The sequence below is a fragment of the Mustelus asterias genome, chromosome 6 (assembly GCF_964213995.1).
Source record: "Mustelus asterias chromosome 6, sMusAst1.hap1.1, whole genome shotgun sequence".
Classification (NCBI taxonomy): Eukaryota; Metazoa; Chordata; class Chondrichthyes; order Carcharhiniformes; family Triakidae; genus Mustelus; species Mustelus asterias.
In genome coordinates this window covers 59584857-59603937 of record NC_135806.1, presented here as the reverse complement: position 1 = coordinate 59603937, position 19081 = coordinate 59584857, and the positions used below count along the sequence as shown (strand labels likewise).

Below are 19081 nucleotides of genomic sequence, written 5' to 3'. Positions count from 1 at the left end.
GGTGGCAGGAGGTCCTTCCAAATGCGCTCCATTCTATCCGCTCCCTCCTGTGTACGGCAACCAATGCTACTCCCCACGAGAGGATGTTCTCATTCCCTCGGAAGTCGTCCTCGGGGACCTCATTGCCAGCCTGGTTGACGTACCCAGGACCCGTCCTTCTGCGGCGCCATGTGAGGGCTCGCAAGTCCGACCCCTTGGTCGAACCGGTCCAACTCCTCCACGCCAACCCTCAGTATGCCTTATGTGGCATATCCTGACGGGCGAGACGACACTGTCTCCATTAGAGACCTGGCGCCCGCAGGGGACGTAGCAACTCCTGTCGCTCCTATTCCCCCAGTCACAGATCCACTACTCCTCATTACTTCCCCAGACGTGGCGCGGTCAGCACCGGGACCAGTGCATAACACTTTTACTCCCATGTACAGCTTGCCTGAGACTCGGAGATCGGCGCCACCATCATCACCACCACCACCACCACCAAACGTTCCAGGATCCCCTACACCATCGCCTCATCAGGGCCGGCCGGCCCGGGAGTCTTTGAGGGGACAGCCAGATGTTGCTTTGAGAGAGCCACCGCAAGCACCTGCTCCGGTTTCGCAACCGGTGTTGAGAAGATCGCAGCGTCGGTGTGGTCCTCCAGACCGTCTGGACTTGTGAATCCTGTTATTTTTTTTTTGTCATTGTCTGTTTTCATCCACCCCGCCACCTTTGGTTCCTAAAGGAGGGGTGAATGTGGTGAACCATCGTTGGTTCACCACTGGGGTTGTTATTGTGTTACTGTTGGGCTAGGGTGTTGTTGTTATGGGGGTTGTACTATGTTGTTGGGTTAGGGTGTTTACCTGTCCTAAGTGTTATCATGGCACACTCCAGTGGGGTCCCGCCTCCGGTGGCAGGGTATAAGACCCCCTGCTCCGGCAGGACCCCTTCAGTCTGAACGGGTGAATTTGTGTTAGTAGTTTCATTGTTAATGTATTAAAGCCTTCAGTACTAAAGCCTTGTTTCCGGGTGCTCATTGAGGTGCATCAGCTCTATAGCATTGAAATGAGCAACAGCAGTTGGTTATTTTCACTGCCTGTGAAATAGTCTCCCATCAACATCTCTCCTGCAAGGCATTGCTGAGATCAGATTCATTTGTCTTTGCATCTATTCCAAAGACATGCCCCACCACCCAAAAGGTACAATCAGTTGGTAAGGCACTTCCTTACCTCCCATCTATGCTTATTTGTTATTTCACACTGGAAAATTAATAAAGGGACACTATGTAAAAGTATGCAATAGAAAATGTTTGCATAGCTGATTTCAAAGTAAATCTAACCTGTGAGGTAATAGTAGCAATTGCAGCATCTTGAGGTTCATTACAGAATATTAACAAATTTATAGTTAATTATATATTTTATGCAAGTTTAGAAAATCTTGCGCTTTGCAACAGGAATTGACAGGATTGAATACATTTCATCTGATCTCAAAATGTAAGTCCCAATTAATTTTTAGTAAGACACAAGGTTACGAGGTCAAAAACCATTCTGGCAATCACAATATTACAAATAAACCTGTAAAGTCTGAAAGATAATCTAATGCCCACACAGTATGTTTCTGATTTTAAATGCTTCATTGGATGTTCTAGCATGAAAATTGTAAAAACCAAATGCAATAATGACATATCAAGTTGATCAAAGGTTTGTAACTTCAAAATCCTGTTCATACCTCTGGGGGTAAAACAATGACACTGTCCTCCATTTATAAACTGCTGATACTTAACTACTTTTGTAATAAACAGTGAAAAAAAATCAGGGCTTTCAAAGTCGGTCACCTCCTATATTCATTTTTTAACATTCCCACCCTGTCATTATTCTTTCCTTCAAGCACCACTCACCCGTCAACCAACCCCTTACAACACCCCAACCGAGAAAGCAGGGCAGTGGCTATCCCTGGGTCTTTGTTGGTGTGGCATTCAAGCTGCCGATTAGCAGTCATGGAAGAACAACATGCATCGATTTACATGTAGAGTAAGGCACCTAGCGTTCAGCCCACAAACTGGGTGCGTTAGATTGCTCACATGTTGTACACCACTAAGCAAACTAAAACAGATTTTGTTTGTATTGCAATCTACAGATCCGTGACTGGCACTGCCCTTCGGCTAACTGGACTCAAAGCAAAAATCACAAAAAAAATAGTTTCTGAAGGTGAAATGTAGTGATCTTGTCGACTGTAAATGCCTATGCACAGATCCTAATTTCTCCATTACAAGAGTGTTTCAATTAGAGGCAATTATTTCTACATATCACACAGATTAACACATATTAAAAAGAACCTAATCCTTCCCCCCCCCCCCCACCCCCACCCGCAAGTATTGGAGAGGTTTCTATGAGGACGGTGAACAAGAGGTGGCACAATGTAAATCCTCAGTCAATTCATACCCAACTTATTCCTAAAGTGCCAGACTTGGAAGCTAAACACTGGAGCCACAACATTGACACAAAGTAAAAAGGTTGGATCAATTGTTTATCCAAAAGGACCGTCCAATTCAACACGACCTCCCGAAAAGAGGCACAGAAAATGTGGCCCGACCCACCCCAACTACTATTGCACTTGTTTTTTTTAGAAAGTGTGAAGTATTTTGCGCGCGAACGCACAGTAAAGCGTGTGGTTTCAGCAAACTCTGCAGAATCAGTGCCCTAACTCCTTGCAAATTCCTCCAAGTCGGCTGCAGACAAACCGAGATCAATTTTAAATACGTTATTTTTTAAAAAGGGGCGAGAGGCCAGAAGAAGCAGCGCCACCAATTGAGACATTTGGCTGCAGCCCCCAGCCCCTCTAGAAATGCATTTCTACAACAACACCAGAAGAAAAAAAATGTTAAAAGCGGACGCTGATGTGGGACTTACCGGAACAGTGTACAGGAAATGTGCAGCTTGTCCCCGCTGCAGCTCTGCCTCTGCAACAAGTCCACTCAGTGGCTGCCCCGGGCTGGGCGCCTCCTCGCAGTTATGGCGGTCAGAGAGCTGGATGAGTGTTAATGAGCAGCCTGGTCCCGCCTGGCCTGGCCTGCAACAACCCCCTCCTCTCCCCTCACACACCACAGTGTCTCCAACACAGTCTGCCCTGGGACACCCTCTCTGCTTTCCCCTCACACTGTTTAAAGTCTAGATGTGTGAGACCCTGAAGGAAGGATAAAGTTTCAGCTCTGAGATCCTTCACAGCTGGATGGATTCACCACTGATCATTTTCACCTCCCTTTTTTCCCCTCTCTGCTTCTGTTAATGTTCCCAGCTGGAGCTTACTATTTTTCTTTGCTGTGCAACAGGTTTTTTATAAATGTAAATAGACAGTAAAGCCGACGGCAGCATTATTTTCTGTTTTTTTTAAGGAGTTTGTTTTCATTTTCTTTTCACTTGCCAGCTACTTTTAAACATTGTTTTTGTTTTTAAACATCATGCAGCTCTTTAATCTGCCACGAGGGGAATGGTTTGGCGATAACTGAGAAAACCAGTGGTGATATTATTGACTTAGGCTTGCCTTTATGAGTGCGCTATTTATCAGTCAGAGACCACTGGCTGGAATCAGTAGTTTTTAGTTAGCAAAGTTCTACTCCGATTGCACGCTGCTCATCGTCTCATACAGGATTACACTGCCATGAGGGAGCTCATTCGCCTGAATTCTCCTCCCAACCTTTATCAGTGTTGAATATTTTAAAAGCCTAAAAACCACTCTACTATAACCCTGGTGTCGAGATCAAGCAACGCGGGGTGCAGAATCAAATCCGGATTTGACTGCAGAGTTCTATTTGCTTCACTGCATCAGACAAGTGACATTATAATTCCAATCTTATAGAACTCTATTTCCTCAATTAAATTTCTTACGACATCTAGAAATAAAATTCAATTTAAAGGGAGGAGACTGTATTCAAATTTAAAATATTTGTCAGTACACAATAGCCCAAAACACTTGGATCATATGTTGGAAACTGACCTTTGAATAGAATAAAATATTACTGTAGATGTGATAGAACTATTCTTTGTTATTTTCCAACATGTGTTAAAAGAACTATGACATTATTAAAATATAATTTTGGAATATTGCTTAAAAGCAATAGACTGAAAATTTGCAAACTTTTTTTTCTCAACTAAAATTTGGGAACAGAAGTTTAGGCCAAAACTGGAACAAAATTTCTTGCAGTAGCTACAAACAAAATTAAATGAAGTTCAAAATAAAATTCAAAGTTTGTAGGCGTCTGCCAGTATTACCACTTGACCTGTATTAGTGTAGCTAGTTAAGAATTGACGTTAAATGATATGTTGTGAGTGTGGACTGGAAGAGCAAGACAGGCAGTTGACTTTATGACTACCAATTTGGTTTTTGATAAGCCACACTCTTAATTCTATGCCTCATCTTGTTTCCATTAACTAAGCAAGGAGCTAAATGTGCAACACCAGTACTGAGAGCTCACAACATTTTGGTGGTTCAAAAAAAGAGAAGTCATAGATTTTATAGGTTATCAAATATAAGACATCTGTTTGTAGCAGGGCATATTAAAATTAACTTCAATGGGATCTACAGATCTTTGTACTATTACATTTAATATTGTTTGCAACTCCCCTGATGGGTAGCAGATTTTGGAAAGGGCTGAGTTGAAGTGATGAGTCGAATCTTGAGGAAAGTTAATTGGGAAACCACATTTAAAACAACATGGACGAAATAGTGTATTTAAGGTTATTAAATCAGATAGGGGAAAAGAATGTATTCTGCTTATAAAAAAGGAGAAATACAGCAAGTCCTAGACCATAAGGAAGTTAGTAGGAACTTAAACTATTAGACTATTCAAACATTCAGATGAGGAATTGCAGTTTTTAAGGAGGTTTGCATCACCTTTATTGTTCCCAATGTGTCCATTTTTGGTGAAAACAAACGTCCGAGAAGCACCTTTGCTGATCTCCATCTGTATTTCTGGTCCATGATACTGACCTAATATTGACCCTGTTGTTTTTAAGCACAAAAGGTTTTGCCTTTGTTGTTCCACCTTGCAACCTCATGAAAAACTGATCAAGTTCACATAACTCAGGCATGTTCGAGAGGTTTGCATGAATTGCAAACCAGTTCAGCAACTTAAAATAAGTACCATGGACTAATATAATAACTTAATGTTCCACAGCTTCCTTTATGTTGAATAATGATGTTCAAGCTTATTAGTGTGGGTGTTCCCCTGCAAATACATATGAACAATACAAATTAGGAGCAGGAGTAGATCATTCGGCCCCTCGAGCCTGCTCCACCATTCAATATCATGGCTGATTTGACTGTAACTTCAACCCCACAATCTTGCTGACCCTCAATAACCTTTCACGCCCTTGTTAATCAAGATTCTATCTCGTTATGCCTCAAAAATATTAAAAGACTCTGCCCTTTAAGGAAGAGAGTTCCAGAGACTCATGACCCTTATTCTCATCTCAGATTTAAATGAGTGACCCCTTGTATTTAAACAGTGAACCCTAGTTCTAGGCTCTCCGGCAAAGGAAATATCCTCTCCACATCCATCCTGTCAATACCTCTGGGGATCTTAAAGGTTTCAATCGAGTCAGCTCTTATTCTTCTAAATTCTAATGGATACAAACCTAACCATTTCAACCTTTCCTCATAAGACAACACATCCATTCCTGGTTTTAGTCTAGTAAACCTTTTCTGGATTGCTTCTAATGCATTTACATGTTTTTAATTGGGAGGCCAATACTGTACACAATACTCCAGATATGGTCTCATCAATGCCCTGTGCAATTGAAGCATAACCTCCTTACTTTTATAATCAATTCCCCTCACAATGAACGATAACATTCTATTCGCTTTCCTAATTATTTGCTGCATCTGTATACTAGCCTCTTGTGATTCATGCATTAGGACACCCCATCCATATACACTTCAGAGCTTTGCAGCCTCTCACCATTTAGATAATAAGCCTCCTTTTTATTCTTCCTGTCATAAAGGACAATTTCACATTTTCTGACATGTATTGCATTTGACAGAGTTTTGCCCTCTCATTTAATCTATCTATGTCTCTTTGTAGCCTCCTTACATCCCCTTCATAATTTATTTCCTACCTATCCTTGTGCTTTCAACAAATTTAGCAACTATACCTTCTGTCCCTTCATCCAAGTCATTTATTTAAATTGTAAGAAGTTGAACCCAGCACTGATCCTTGTGGCAAACCACTCAGCATATTCTGCTACCCAGATACTGACCCATTTATGACAACTCTCGGTTTTCTGTTAGTGATCTAATCTTCTATCCATGCCAATATGTTACCCCCCATACCATGAGCTTGTATTTTACACAATAACCTTTGATGTGACACCTTACCAAATGCCTTCTGGAAATCTAAGTACAGTTTCCCCTTTATCCACTAAACTCATACCAGGAATGGATGGGTTGTCTTATGAGGAAAGGTTGAAGTAAGTGGTTAGGTTTGTATCCATTAGAATTTAGAAGATAAGAGGTGACTTGATTGAAACCTTTAAGATCCCCAGGGGTATTGACAGGGTGGATGTGGAGAGGATATTTCCTTTGCCGGAGAGCCTAGAACTAGGGTTCACTGCTTAAATATAAGGGGTCACTCATTTAAATCTGAGATGAGAATAAGGGTCATGAGTCTCTGTGACTCCTTCAAAGAACTTCAATAAATTGTATGTTGTTGCCGTAATGTTGTGAGGAGTTCTCTTCCTCATTCAGAGACCCTCTACACTCAAGTTCATGACACCAGAATTACCAATGTATGACATTAACAGAATAACAAGTGAGACAAGTTTCTTCTAATAACTCACAATCACTTTATTGTATTATCCACAGTCCTTAGGGAAAGGTTACACTCTGCAATCGCAAGTTACACTTGCAATTACAATCATGTTACCCAGGACTCTATCCTGTTTGAAGCCAAACCCTCCCCCACATTCCTAACATAATTACATTACCCACATCCGTGTCCTATTAGAGACTAAATCCCCTCCATTCCTAACTTAATGCTAACCATCACCCCTTGGTGGGTCTTTTGGTAGAGCTTATAGGCCCCTCATTGGAGTTGACCAAGCTCTGCTGCCTTCCTTGACTGTTTGCAGGATCAGTAACATACCCCAATCTCTGTTCATATTTATACCATTTTCTTGCTGTGGTTTGGCCATCTCATCTGCAAGTTTAGCAATGCTTCAAATCTTTATTTCTAATTGCAATGTATGTCCGCATTTCTTTTTAAAAAGTCTTCTGCAAAAGACCCAAAACCACCGATTTCCCGCTGACAATTGATTTCAGGAAGGTCAGTTTTTCATACTTCGCACTTCTCTCCCTGTGAACCATCTCCCTCCATTGTCTGCTTTTTAAGGTCGTCAGGGACTAATCCGTTCCTCTATTGTGGTTGCAAGACATAAGTGTTTCTTGTACCTTTAATTCTTGACTAGGCTGTGTGACAGTCTGCTTCCACAACTTGTAACTTTAGCAGAATCTCACACATGAAGTTAACCTGTTGTTGTTCTTCACCCTGTAGCATTTGCATTTCCAGTGCCTTCAGCTGTTTCTTGATATCACATGGATGAATTGGCTGAAGATTGGCATCTGTGATGCTAGGGCCTCAGGAGGAGGCCAAGATGGATCATCTGCTTGGCATTTCTGGCTGAAGATGGCTGCACATTCTTCAGCCTTGTCTTTTGCTCTGATGTGCTGGCCTCCCCCATCACTGAGGATGTGGATGGTTGTGGTGCCTCCTCCTTCAGTTAGCTGTTTAATTGTCCGCCATGACTGAATGTGGCAGGGTTTAGATCTGATTCCTTGGTTGTGGGATTGTTTAGCTCTGTCTATCACAAGCTTCTTACACTGTTTGGCATGCAAGTAGTGCTCTAGCTTTACCAGGTTGACACCTCATTTTTAGATATGTCTGGTGCTGCTCCTGACATGCCCTCTTGCACTCTGCAGTGAACCTTCAATGATCTTTCACTCTTCATTTTAACAGGTTACTCTTTGGAATAACATCAGCACCAGATGTCTTTCAAAGAACAATGTCAAATCTTTTAGAGGGTTTCCATGGAGTTGTTTGCCACATAATGGTTGATTCACAGAAAACCAGAGCCATAAAATAATTTCCAATTCCAAGGAACATGTTTCCGTAGGGAAACATTAGGGAAAAAGGGTGTAAGCTAAACCCAGCAACCATAGACCAGCCAGTGATGGGAATTTTTTTCAGGAAAATGTTTTATCCACTTGCATAAATGTGGATTAAACAAAGAAAACGAGAATTGATGTGTTATGGACAAAGATAAAAGCAAATTACTGCAGAAGCTGGAATCTGAAATGAAATCAGAAAGTGCTAGAAAACCTCAGCAAATCTGACATCATCTGTAGGGAGAGAAAAGAGCGAGCGTTTCGAGTCTGGATCCAAACTTGAAAAGTTGGCCCTATTCTCGCTCATCAGATGCTGTCAGACCTGCTGAGATTTTCCAACATTTTCTGTTTTTAGTTGTGGACAAGTTGTGTTTGCATGTTCCTGCAGCAGTAGGAGGCAGGGACAGCCCAGGTCTCCGGCACTCAGAGTGCTGCTGGAAACCAGCCACTCACTGAGTTTGAGTCAGATGATGAGCCCCAGCAAATGGCTGCCAACACAATGCTGGAGATGCCACAACAGGCGGCAGAACATCAGGCAGATCTTCAACAGCCACTCAGCAGACGAGAGTGAAAGGCAGACATTTCCATCTGTGTTCCGTCTGATGTCGTGGCTCCGACATGCAAATGTCTCACGGTCACCATGAGAAGTTTGGCAACAAACATGAAGACCTTGATCCAACAGGTTTTTCTGGATTTGTGCTCGGCCTTGGAATCCGTGGCCCCACACACCTGTGGACACCATCTGCCCAGGCGAAAGGGAGGATCGAGGTCCCTTGATTTTCCTTCAGGTCCCCCTTCTCCTCAAGGAGTCAGGGAGGGGCTATTGGACATTCACAGGAGGGATGAGTGTCACCTGGACACCCCGGGAGCCTCTATTCGAGACACTCCAAGAATGTCCAGCCACTCAGAATCCCTTTGCCTGTGACTGCATCCATTCCAGCTGCTCAGGCTGAGGAGCAAGACACCCTTATCAGGCTCGGGCCTTCCAGGCCTCGGGACATCAGAGGAAGTCTGCCAAGATCACCACAGATATCAGGATGTAGCTGGTGGCAGGTTGCCTCCACCTCTGCTGCAGATGTCAGGGCTGCACCCAGGTGCAGTGGTAGGGTTAGGAAATTTCAGAAATATTGAAATCACCTCTGGGTCACCAGTATGCGACCACAATAAATATTGCACTTCTGTTAATACATTTGATGTTGATGTGAATGGCTTGGTCAGCTGAAGGCATTGTGTTTATTTACATATGTATCCTCTTATTGTGATTTTTAGCCTTCCTCCCACTCCCTTTCTTAGCTTCACATTCATGTGATGTCCACCTCAGTGAAGATAGTGTACGAATGGTAGATGAAGTTTAATTTAGATAAATGCGAGGTGATGCGTTTTGGTAGATTGAACCAGGGCAGGACTTACTCAGTTAATGGTAGGGTGTCGGGGAGAGTTACAGAACAAAGAGATCTAGGGGTACATGTTCATAGCTCCTTGAAAGTGGAGTCACAGGTGGACAGAGTGGTGAAGAAGGCATTTGGTATGCTTGGTTTCATTGGTTAGAACATTGAATACAGGAATTGGGACGTCCTGTTGAAGTTGTACAAGACATTGGTAAGGCCACACTTGGAATACTGTGTGCAATTCTGGTCACCCTATTATAGAAAGGATATTATTAAACTAGAAAGAGTGCATAAAAGATTTACGAGGATGCTACCGGGACTTGATGGTTTGAGTTATAAGGAGAGGCTGGATAGACTGGGACTTTTTTCTCGGGAGTTTAGAAGGCTGAGGGGTGATCTTATAGAGGTCTACAAAATAATGAGGGACACAGATCAGCTAGATAGTCAATATATTTTCCCAAAGGTAGGGGAGTCTAAAACTAGAGGGCATAGGTTTAAGGTGAAAGGAGAGAGAGACAAAAGTGTCCAGAGGGGCAATTTTTTCACACAGAGGGTGGTGAGTGTCTGGAACAAGCTGCCAGACGTAGTAGTAGAGGCGGGTACAATTTTGTCTTTTAAAAAGCATTTAGACAGTTACATAGGTACGATGGGTATAGAGGGATATGGGCCAAATGCAGGCAATTGGGATTAGCTTAGGGGTTTAAAAAAAAGGGCGGCATGGACAAGCTGGGCCGAAGGGCCTGTTTCCATGCTCTAAACCTCTATGACTCTATGAATCATAGAATCCCTACAGTTCAGAAGAAGGCCATTCAGCCCATCAAGTCTGCACTGACCACAATCACACCCAGGCCCTATTCCTGTAACCCCACATATTTACCCTGCTAAACCCCCTGACACTAAGGCCAATTTGGCATGGCCAATGCACCTAACCCACACATCTTTGGACTGTGGGAGGAAACCGGAACACCCGGAGGAAACCCATGCAGGAACGGGGAGAACGTGCAAACTCCACACAGACAGATACCCGAGGAATTGAACCCGGGTCCCTGGCGCTGTGAGGCAGCAGTGCTAACCACTGCTGCACCCTTGTGTGATATCATGGAAATGTGTCAGAATCTCTATTATTGGTGAGTGCTGAATGCATTTGTAACACCTCTTTTGGCTCATGACACACCATTGTGTGAGGGCAACTCAGCAGCCGTGCGATTAGTAGCAGTTATATCTTTTCAATGGTAATGGCAAAGGACAAGATCTGGACAGGAAGGTTAAAACCCTAACAATGTCCTCATCTCACTGGCCGCTGCAGCTTCTCAATAATGTGGCGCCGACTGCATCAAATTAGTGGATGCAGCATTCTCGCTGTGGTGTCAACTTTCACTTCCCAGAGAGAATGCATACAGGGTGCACCACTGACCTTCTTAGAGATCATGATCTGGTGAATCATGAAGCTGGAAGGTGCAAGACTGCATGTTCAATTTGCTCTCAAAGTGACCCATTGGACTTTTCATTCAATGCAAGGGCATTAAGGGATAGGAGGAATGAGGTTTACTGCTCCTGCAATCTGGTAGCAACTAAAGTGGCACAGGCACGTCTTCCACATTGTGCTTCCTCATTGGCAAAGTCCCATGGAAGCTGACCCTCATCACCCTCTTCAGCTTCCTGGCCCTCCTGCTCTTCATCCTTTGACGAGCTCTCATCCCCCTCCATTTCTCTCTCTGACAAGCGATCACCCCTTTGCAGCACCAGGTTTTGAAAGGCACCACAATGATGCAGGAGACTCTATCTGGAGTCTACTGCAGAACCTCACCTGATCGGCCTAAACATCGGACATGTATTTTGAGGATACTAATTGCTCATTATGAATCGTGTGGAGCTATGAGGTGCTTTCACCTCTCTCCCAAGGCACACTGAGGCTGACACACCGGTGTCATAAATCAGCATTTGAGTGGGTACCCCTTATCTCCAATCTTTGTAGTCACTCAGACCCTTTGAATATCTGAGGCACCTGTGAGTTACTCAGAGTGTATAAATCATGGGGACCCCCAGGGTGCATTATGTGCCTCTGATGATAACACACTAGTTGAACTTTGATGGATCAAAACCTTTTATGGTTGATAAATATGAAGGGCTGATGTCATGGAACCCCCAAAGCCACATGGGAGCTGTTTATTTCATCCTGCATTCTAGGGAAGCTTGCAATAGCTGCAAATGCATTGAGTCTAGGGACCTGGCCATCTTAATGAAGTGCAAACATCATGTAGTGATATGCCTTGCTGTAGAGGACATTTGTGACCTCCTTGATACATCTATGTGTGGCAGATTTTGAGATGCCACACAGTCCCCTGGGGATCCCTGGAATGATCCAGAGGCAAAGGATTGAGTGCAGCAGTGACCCCCAAGGCCCCTGGCAGGGGATAGCCTCCCACTCTACGGGGCATTAGTTCCTTCTGTCGAATGTGGCAAATATGATCCAACCGAGCTTAGGAAAAGTGCAGGTGTACTTAGTATTGTTTTTCACTCACCTGCAGATAGGAGAGTCTCTTTCCTTACACCCTTAGTCTATTGAGTTCCTTCTGTGGTCTGGATCCTCATGTTGTTGTTGTGGCTCCTCTGCACCCTGAACCTCAGCCAGGACCTTCTCCTGATGCTATGCTTGATGTCGCCACTCCCTTTTTCTCCTCTTCCATTCTCTTAAAACCCTCAAGAAGGCAGCATTGAGCCCAGGCTGCATTTAGTTTTATCCTTCTTTCTGTCAAGTGATAGATTCAAGACATGAATGAATAATGGGTAAAAACAGTGAAGCTTACAATTTTGAATCAAAACCAACTGTAATGGTCTCTCGTGCCTTCTGCCCTATTAGTCTCATCGCTGATGTAGCCTTGTATCTGAGAGCAAACAGACACACCGAGGTGACCAAGATGCCATCCCTGAGACTTTACAATCCCACAGTGGTTGGAGATAGAGTGAATGACATGTGCAATTTCACTTAGCTCAGTGCTCCAATCTCAGATCTGGCATACTGATTAACAACAAACTGTTGATGATCAATGACTGGATGCTCTTTGGCCTGTTATGCATGCCAGTTGTGTAAACCATGCACAAAGTTGCCACATTGCAATCATTTCCATCCGTGTAGCTTTTTTCCTGCTGGTATGACTGTAGTGAAACGCACGTAAAGCAAGGGCACGTGAAGTGAGGTGAGCGCTGATTGCTCACAACATTGACTGTGAGAGCCGTGCACTTCCTCTGCATCGAAAGTCTAAATATTTATTTTGCTTTCACCATTTGAAGTTGATGACAGTTCTATTTATGTATAAATGACTAAGCATTTTCCATAACTTGTTACGAAATATTCAGTGTATATTGAATGTATTCAATCTTATTCCAGGGCCATAGTTAGTGAACAATTTGAATCTTACGGGCCACTGAGACAAAGAAGGACCACTCATGCAGTCCACTCACTAGCCGAAGTTGCCTATCACAGCCCTACTCCCTTGCAACGTCGTCCTGCCACTCCTGCCATCATGTGTTCCCCCTCCCCAACTTTCTTGCCATGTTTTCCTACCCCTCTACTCCTCATGTGCCTTTTAATCTTACCCCCCTACTCTCCCACCTCCCCCACCCCCCCGCCACCCCCCATCCTCTCCAACCATCCAAAGACAATGTTGGCCTCTGTCTGATTCTGCAATTCTCTCAGAGTATCACAGCACAGTGGTGTCCTCCAGGACGGTAGAGGCATCCACCAGGAGTAGACCAACCCTACACCCCCAGTACTAGTGTTCCACTTGCAACATTTCATCTTCTTCCTCCTCCTTCACCTTTGCCCCCTGCTCTGCCTCCTCAATGTCATGCACCTGTTCCTCAGCTTCTCACCTGGTAAGTGGTCTCAAAACCTGTTCCCTCACAATGGTGGTATTCAGCAACTAATAAAATGCTGGAACAAACCTCGCGACTTTCTCAGTTGAGTACTACAGTGATCTGGGCCTCAAGCATGGCTCAGGCAGTGGAATCATTACTTCAGGACAATAATGCTTTGCTTTATTAGATTTCTTGTGTCAGCTTGTCTCTCATTGTATGCCTGTAGTGCAAATCTGTTTGGGTTGTGAATCAGAGTTATGAGCCATCTAGATAGTCCTTGTCGGCTGTAGCCAATCTTTGGTTTGTCATAGTTTTTAAGTGCAGCTGACACAGAGGACTGCTGCAGAATGCATGCATCATGACTGCTGCCAGTATACTGGGCATTGACCTGCATGATTCGCTGTCTTTAGAAACACATTGGCTGCACAATGAATTTCCTTTGGGTTCAAGTACATGGCAGAGTTGGCACAAAGCTTGTGCCCAGCAATGTACCCTGCACCATGGGGATATCTGCAATCAATACAAATCCTTGTGCTTGGCCCATCTGCTTCTCTCTGGCAAGAGGGATTAAAATTAATGTTATCTCTCTTTGCATAAAGAACCTCAATGGCTTTTCTTAAATAGCAGTGCATTGTAAACTGCAAGATGCTTCTTTTATCTCCAGCAGCAGGCTTGAAGGAGTCATTAAAAAAAAGCAGAGCCATGGTCACCTTCATAGCTACTGCAATGCAGACCTTGCCCTGTTCTGATGTTGGAGTTGTGACTTCAACAGTTGGCATATTTTAATATCCACTTCCTCAGGGAAGCACAGACATCTCAAACATTGATCATTGCTAAACAAAACGTTGGAGAATTGTGCCATAAACCATTGGGTGGTGTAGCTTCCTGATGAAATTTTTTTTACCTTTGGTTACTCCTTCCACTTCCAGCAACTTGTCCTGTCCTGCATGACCTCTGTTCATTCTCCTTGTCATGCTCAATACCAGGAGAAAGGTTTCAGGCTTTCTTATCCCCCCTTGAGTGAAAACAAATGGTTTGTGCCGAAGCCCGGAAGATAACAGAGAAATACTTCAACACCTGTCAAACCACTTTCTTGAAGACTTTTAAACTTTAAGAGTTGTCCTTTAGAACACAAGAACTAGGAGCAGGAGTTGGCCATCTGGCCCCTCGAGCCTGCTCCGCCATTCAATAAGATCGTGGCTGATCTTTTCATGGACTCAGCTCCATTTACCCGCCCGCTCACCATAACCCTTAATTCCTTTACTGTTCAAAAATCTATCTATCTTTGCCTTAAAAACATTCAACAAAGATGCTTCAACTGCTTCACTGGGCAGGGAATTCCACGGATTCACAACCCTTTGTGTGAAGAAGTTCCTCCACAACTCAGTCCTAAATCTGCTCCCCCTTATTTTGAGGCCATGCCCCCTAGTTATGGTTTCACCCGCCAGTGGAAACAACCTCCCTGCTTCTATTTTATCTATTCCTTTCATAATTTTATATGTTTCTATAAGATCTCCTCTTATTCTTCTAAATTCCAATGAGTATAGTCCCAGTCTACTCAGTCTCTCCTCATAAGCCAACCCTCTCAACTCCAGAATCAATCTAGTGAATCTAGTGAGAGGCTGAAAAAATTAGGCATATATTCTCTACAGGTAAGAGAAATGAGAGGTGATCTTTAGTAAAATATACAAGATTCTGAAAAGGCTTGACAGAGTAGGTTCCCCTGGTTGGACGATTTAGAACACGGGAGCACAGTCACAGTTTAAGGGGCTGATAAATTAGGGCTGAGGTGAGGTACAATTTTTTCAAACATAGAGTTGTGAATCTTAGGAATTATCTGTTCCAGGGGACTGAGGAAGCTCCAACTTTGATTATATTTAAGGCTGAAATAGACAAGGAATCAAGGGAAATGAGGAGTGGGTGGAAAAGTGGAGTTGAGGCAGAAGATCAGCCATGATGCCTATTGAAAGTCAGGCTCAGTTGTCTACTCCTGTTTCTACTTTTTAATGTTCTTATGAATAGAAGATTCTGCAGGAAGAATTAGGTGAAGAGAGGTGAGAGGATGCTCAAGTGAAGCATGAACCAACTGGGCCAAATGGCCTGCTTCTGCAATGTAAATTCTGTGTAATTCTATGCAATTCTGTTGGTGTTTTCTTTTCCTATTATAGATTTCTATTCCATTCCAGCAAGGACAATTTGTTTACAAAAGGTAAATGAAACTTTTGGTTTGATCATCCTGCAGTAACAAAAGAGAGAGTTATTAAAGTACTTTTGAGGCATTAGAGTCAGTTTTGCAGTGTTGGAAATGCAACAGTCCATTTTATATCCAAAAACATCAATGAGAAAATGACCAAATGTTGTGGCATCATTTTTGACCAGGACACCAGGAGCAACTCCTCTATTCCTTTTTGAATAACGGTAAGGGATCTTTCAAATTTAATTGAGAAGGTGATTGGGGCCTTGGATTATTATCTCATGCAGTAGACAGAGTTGTGCACTCGGTCTAGGTTATCTGGTCAAGTCTCCGAAAATGAACCTGATTCATAACTTGTTGACACAGAGGTGGGCCACTTGCATGCAGTAGAGCATTTGTGCCAATGAACATATTGGTACTGTATTAACCTGACATTGTTGATATTGTCATTAAATACTGCTCTATAATTTTGAACAAACATTATCTTGACTTTATGAGGTGTTAAGGTAATCTTATCTCCTGGAGTAGTCTGCTGCTCCAAAATATGACCTGCTTTGAGAGCTAATATATATATTGTTACAAAGGGCTAGATCTTCCCATGGATTTCTGGACTATGACATCAGGATCAAATGGGGGTCTGAACCCACATTTGCTGGCAGTAAAACCAGAAATGCCTTCCTCCAGGAGGCAGCCTCCTAATTGGTCACCTCCATGCTCGCTACCCAATTAAGGTCAGGGATATTGAGGGTGCCTCAACATGGAGGTGCCCCCATTGACCTACAGGAAATACTACACTGAAGATTCTGGAAACCAATAGTGATTTTGGGATGGGAGGGAAACCCCTCTGCATTATGGGAAACAATTGCAATTGTGACTTTTCTTTCAGGTGGCCCTGTCATTGGGCATGGAACCTGCAGCTTTGATGGCACCCAAGCCTGTCATATACGAAGGAGCTTCTCTATAGGGTGGAGTCCTCTCCGTTGGTGGGAAAGTTCCAACAACATCACAAAATCGCCGTGATTGGCTGCCTGCCTCCATGGTGCGGGCTGCCAATCTCGTTACCATTTCAACCCATGGGAGGATCCACTGGTGATCGCCAACCTGACACAACTCCCCCCTATTTGCCTGGTTCCCCCTTCTCCAAGTCATTATGCAGCAAAATTCCTCCCAAAAGATTTGCTCTACAATTACATTGTTATTATTGTCACATTATTGTGTTGTGATTTTCAAAATTTACATTGGCAGATGTCACAGTTGTGGAGTAACCACAGTTAGCGATGGAATCACCTCATTGTGACAATCACACCACTATGCCTTTCTGTTTAATAAACTGGATACAATGATCATGTTGTTCCTGTAACATGTGTCAATGGGTAAACGCACTGGCCACTGTGATACTGAGCCATACAATAAGGAAGGTCACAAGTTCGATTCTTGATCCAAGCTGAGTTCGCCTTTTTCAGCCAAAGCACTGACAGATGCTAGAATTGGTTTCAGCATCATTGAGCTTGAGACAAGAAGTAAATAAGATTCCTTGATCACTTTATAGTAACTCCTGTTGTAAAATGCACATGTTGGGCTGTGAGCTGGGATAGGATCAAATTCAACAGTGATACGCTCCATTATCAAATAGCTTGTCAATACTTTGTGTGGATTTGTGGGAATGGTGGGCTAGATGGTAGGGAGTAACTAAAACTGTACCTCAGAATTTGTGCTCAAGACTCTAATTAATATCTGACCTATGTGCATGATTTTTTTTGCTGAAGTATAAATTACTATATTGTATAGGGATTATGCCTTTGACCATAAAGGTTACTAATTTAATAGAATGCAACAATGAAATGCAGGCCAATTTAAACAAATATTGTATGATAAGCATAATCTAATGGGCGTTCTTTAACTAACTTCTAAAATAACGCTGTAATGTTCTGAGTTTGACACTTAAATACATTAATTTTTTCTATAGGTCCTGACTCAACTGGAGACAAGAATGGGACACAAGAATAGACAGTGACCTCAAAAGATGAACAGTTGTAGACTTCAGAATACAACAAAGTAATAGTTCAGAATTGGGAGGGTACAGAGAGATATCCACTTGAAATTATCAATCCAGTGTGAAACAGCAGGAAAAAAATGAATAAAATGTTTGAGTGTAAAAGCAAAATATTGCAGATGTGGGAAATTTGAAATAAAAACAGAAAATGATGGAAATTCCCAGCAGGTCAGGTAGCACCTGTGGAGTGAGAAGCAATCTTAAAGTTTCAGATCGATGACTTTTCTTCAGAATTGGAAACAGTTCAAGGTGTAACAGGTTTTAAGCAAGTTTTGAGGAGGTAGAGCAAGGGGAGGGGAGGAAAGAACAGAAGGAAAGACCTGTGCTAGGGTGGGAGGCAGGGTGATTAAATGGCAAAATGGTACAAGGCAAAAGGAGGATGTTATTGTGACAAGGAAACACAAGATGGGTCCCGGGGAGGTGAAAATTATGAAAATAGAATAATTACCAGAAACTGCTATATTAAAAAAAATGGGAGCGGTGGATCACATCTCAAACTGTTGAACTCAATGTAAGTATATAGACATCAAAAACCATAAATCTCAGGCATTAATAGTGAGATTTATGGAGTACTGATTCAGTCACACTGGAATAATTGGAACAAATTGATCGCTATATAACAGTGAAGACATCTTGGCTTTTGAGTGATTGGTATATTTACCCACCAATGACATAGGTCCACTGCCTTTGTGAGCTTGGGGTCAGTAAAGAGCAATGTGAGGAGCTTTGTCTGCAAGAATATCTGTGGCCTACCTACAACATAGCACGAGACTGTCAGCAGCAAATAAGGCCACCACCTCAGCTTTCTTGCCTTCTGCACATTGCTGTGCAACTAATATTCTGGCCACACAGGTATTAAACAGCTGATCAATGCATAAGGATCAAAGGATTTAATAAGGTGGATACAAATTATTTATTTTCTCTGATGGGGGAATACAGAAACTTAATTGATAGCCTTAAAATAAGAGCTAGGATGTTTAGAGGTTATGTCAGGAAGCACCCCTTCAGACAAATCTGATCTCCAAAACCTGAAGGGACTAGTTCAATTGAAAATGTTAAAAATGAGATTGACAGCTTTCTGTTAGGTAAGGGTACTATGGGTTGTGGAAGCAAGGAGGCTAAATGGAATTAAAATCTGGATCAACAGCCATGATCGAACTGAATGGTGGAACAGGCTCAAAGAACTAGATAGCCGATTTCTGTTCTTATTGGTGCACATCAACAACATCTGGGCTTCCTCTTGCAGTGAACAATAAAAAGGCAATAACATGGCTTTCCAATTTCATGGAACTGCTGCATTTGAGAATGTACAAGGGATCATTGGCAACAATCCACCTATAATAGAAACAGAAAATGCCGAACATATTCAGTATCTCTGGAGAGAAATAGAGTTAACTCTAACAGCTACCTTCCAAAACTAAAGTGAACAGCCAACCAAATAAAGAGGGGCAGAAT

General features: G+C 42.9%; 1 protein-coding gene across 5 annotated transcripts in view; it reads right to left on the bottom strand.

Annotated features, from left to right (window-relative positions):
- The window catches only part of LOC144494879 (semaphorin-4D-like), a 191104-nt gene extending 187849 nt beyond the window's left edge, over positions 1-3255 (bottom strand). For 2 of the 5 annotated variants that reach the window (XM_078214378.1, XM_078214377.1), the window contains exon 1: positions 2886-3109. The gene's annotated coding sequence lies outside the window, so the exon portion shown is untranslated. Of the gene's footprint in view, positions 1-2885 lie in introns of all 5 variants that reach the window. The other 3 variants (XM_078214376.1, XM_078214380.1, XM_078214379.1) reach the window with 3 other exon arrangements.
- Positions 3256-19081: the final 15826 nt, after the last annotated feature.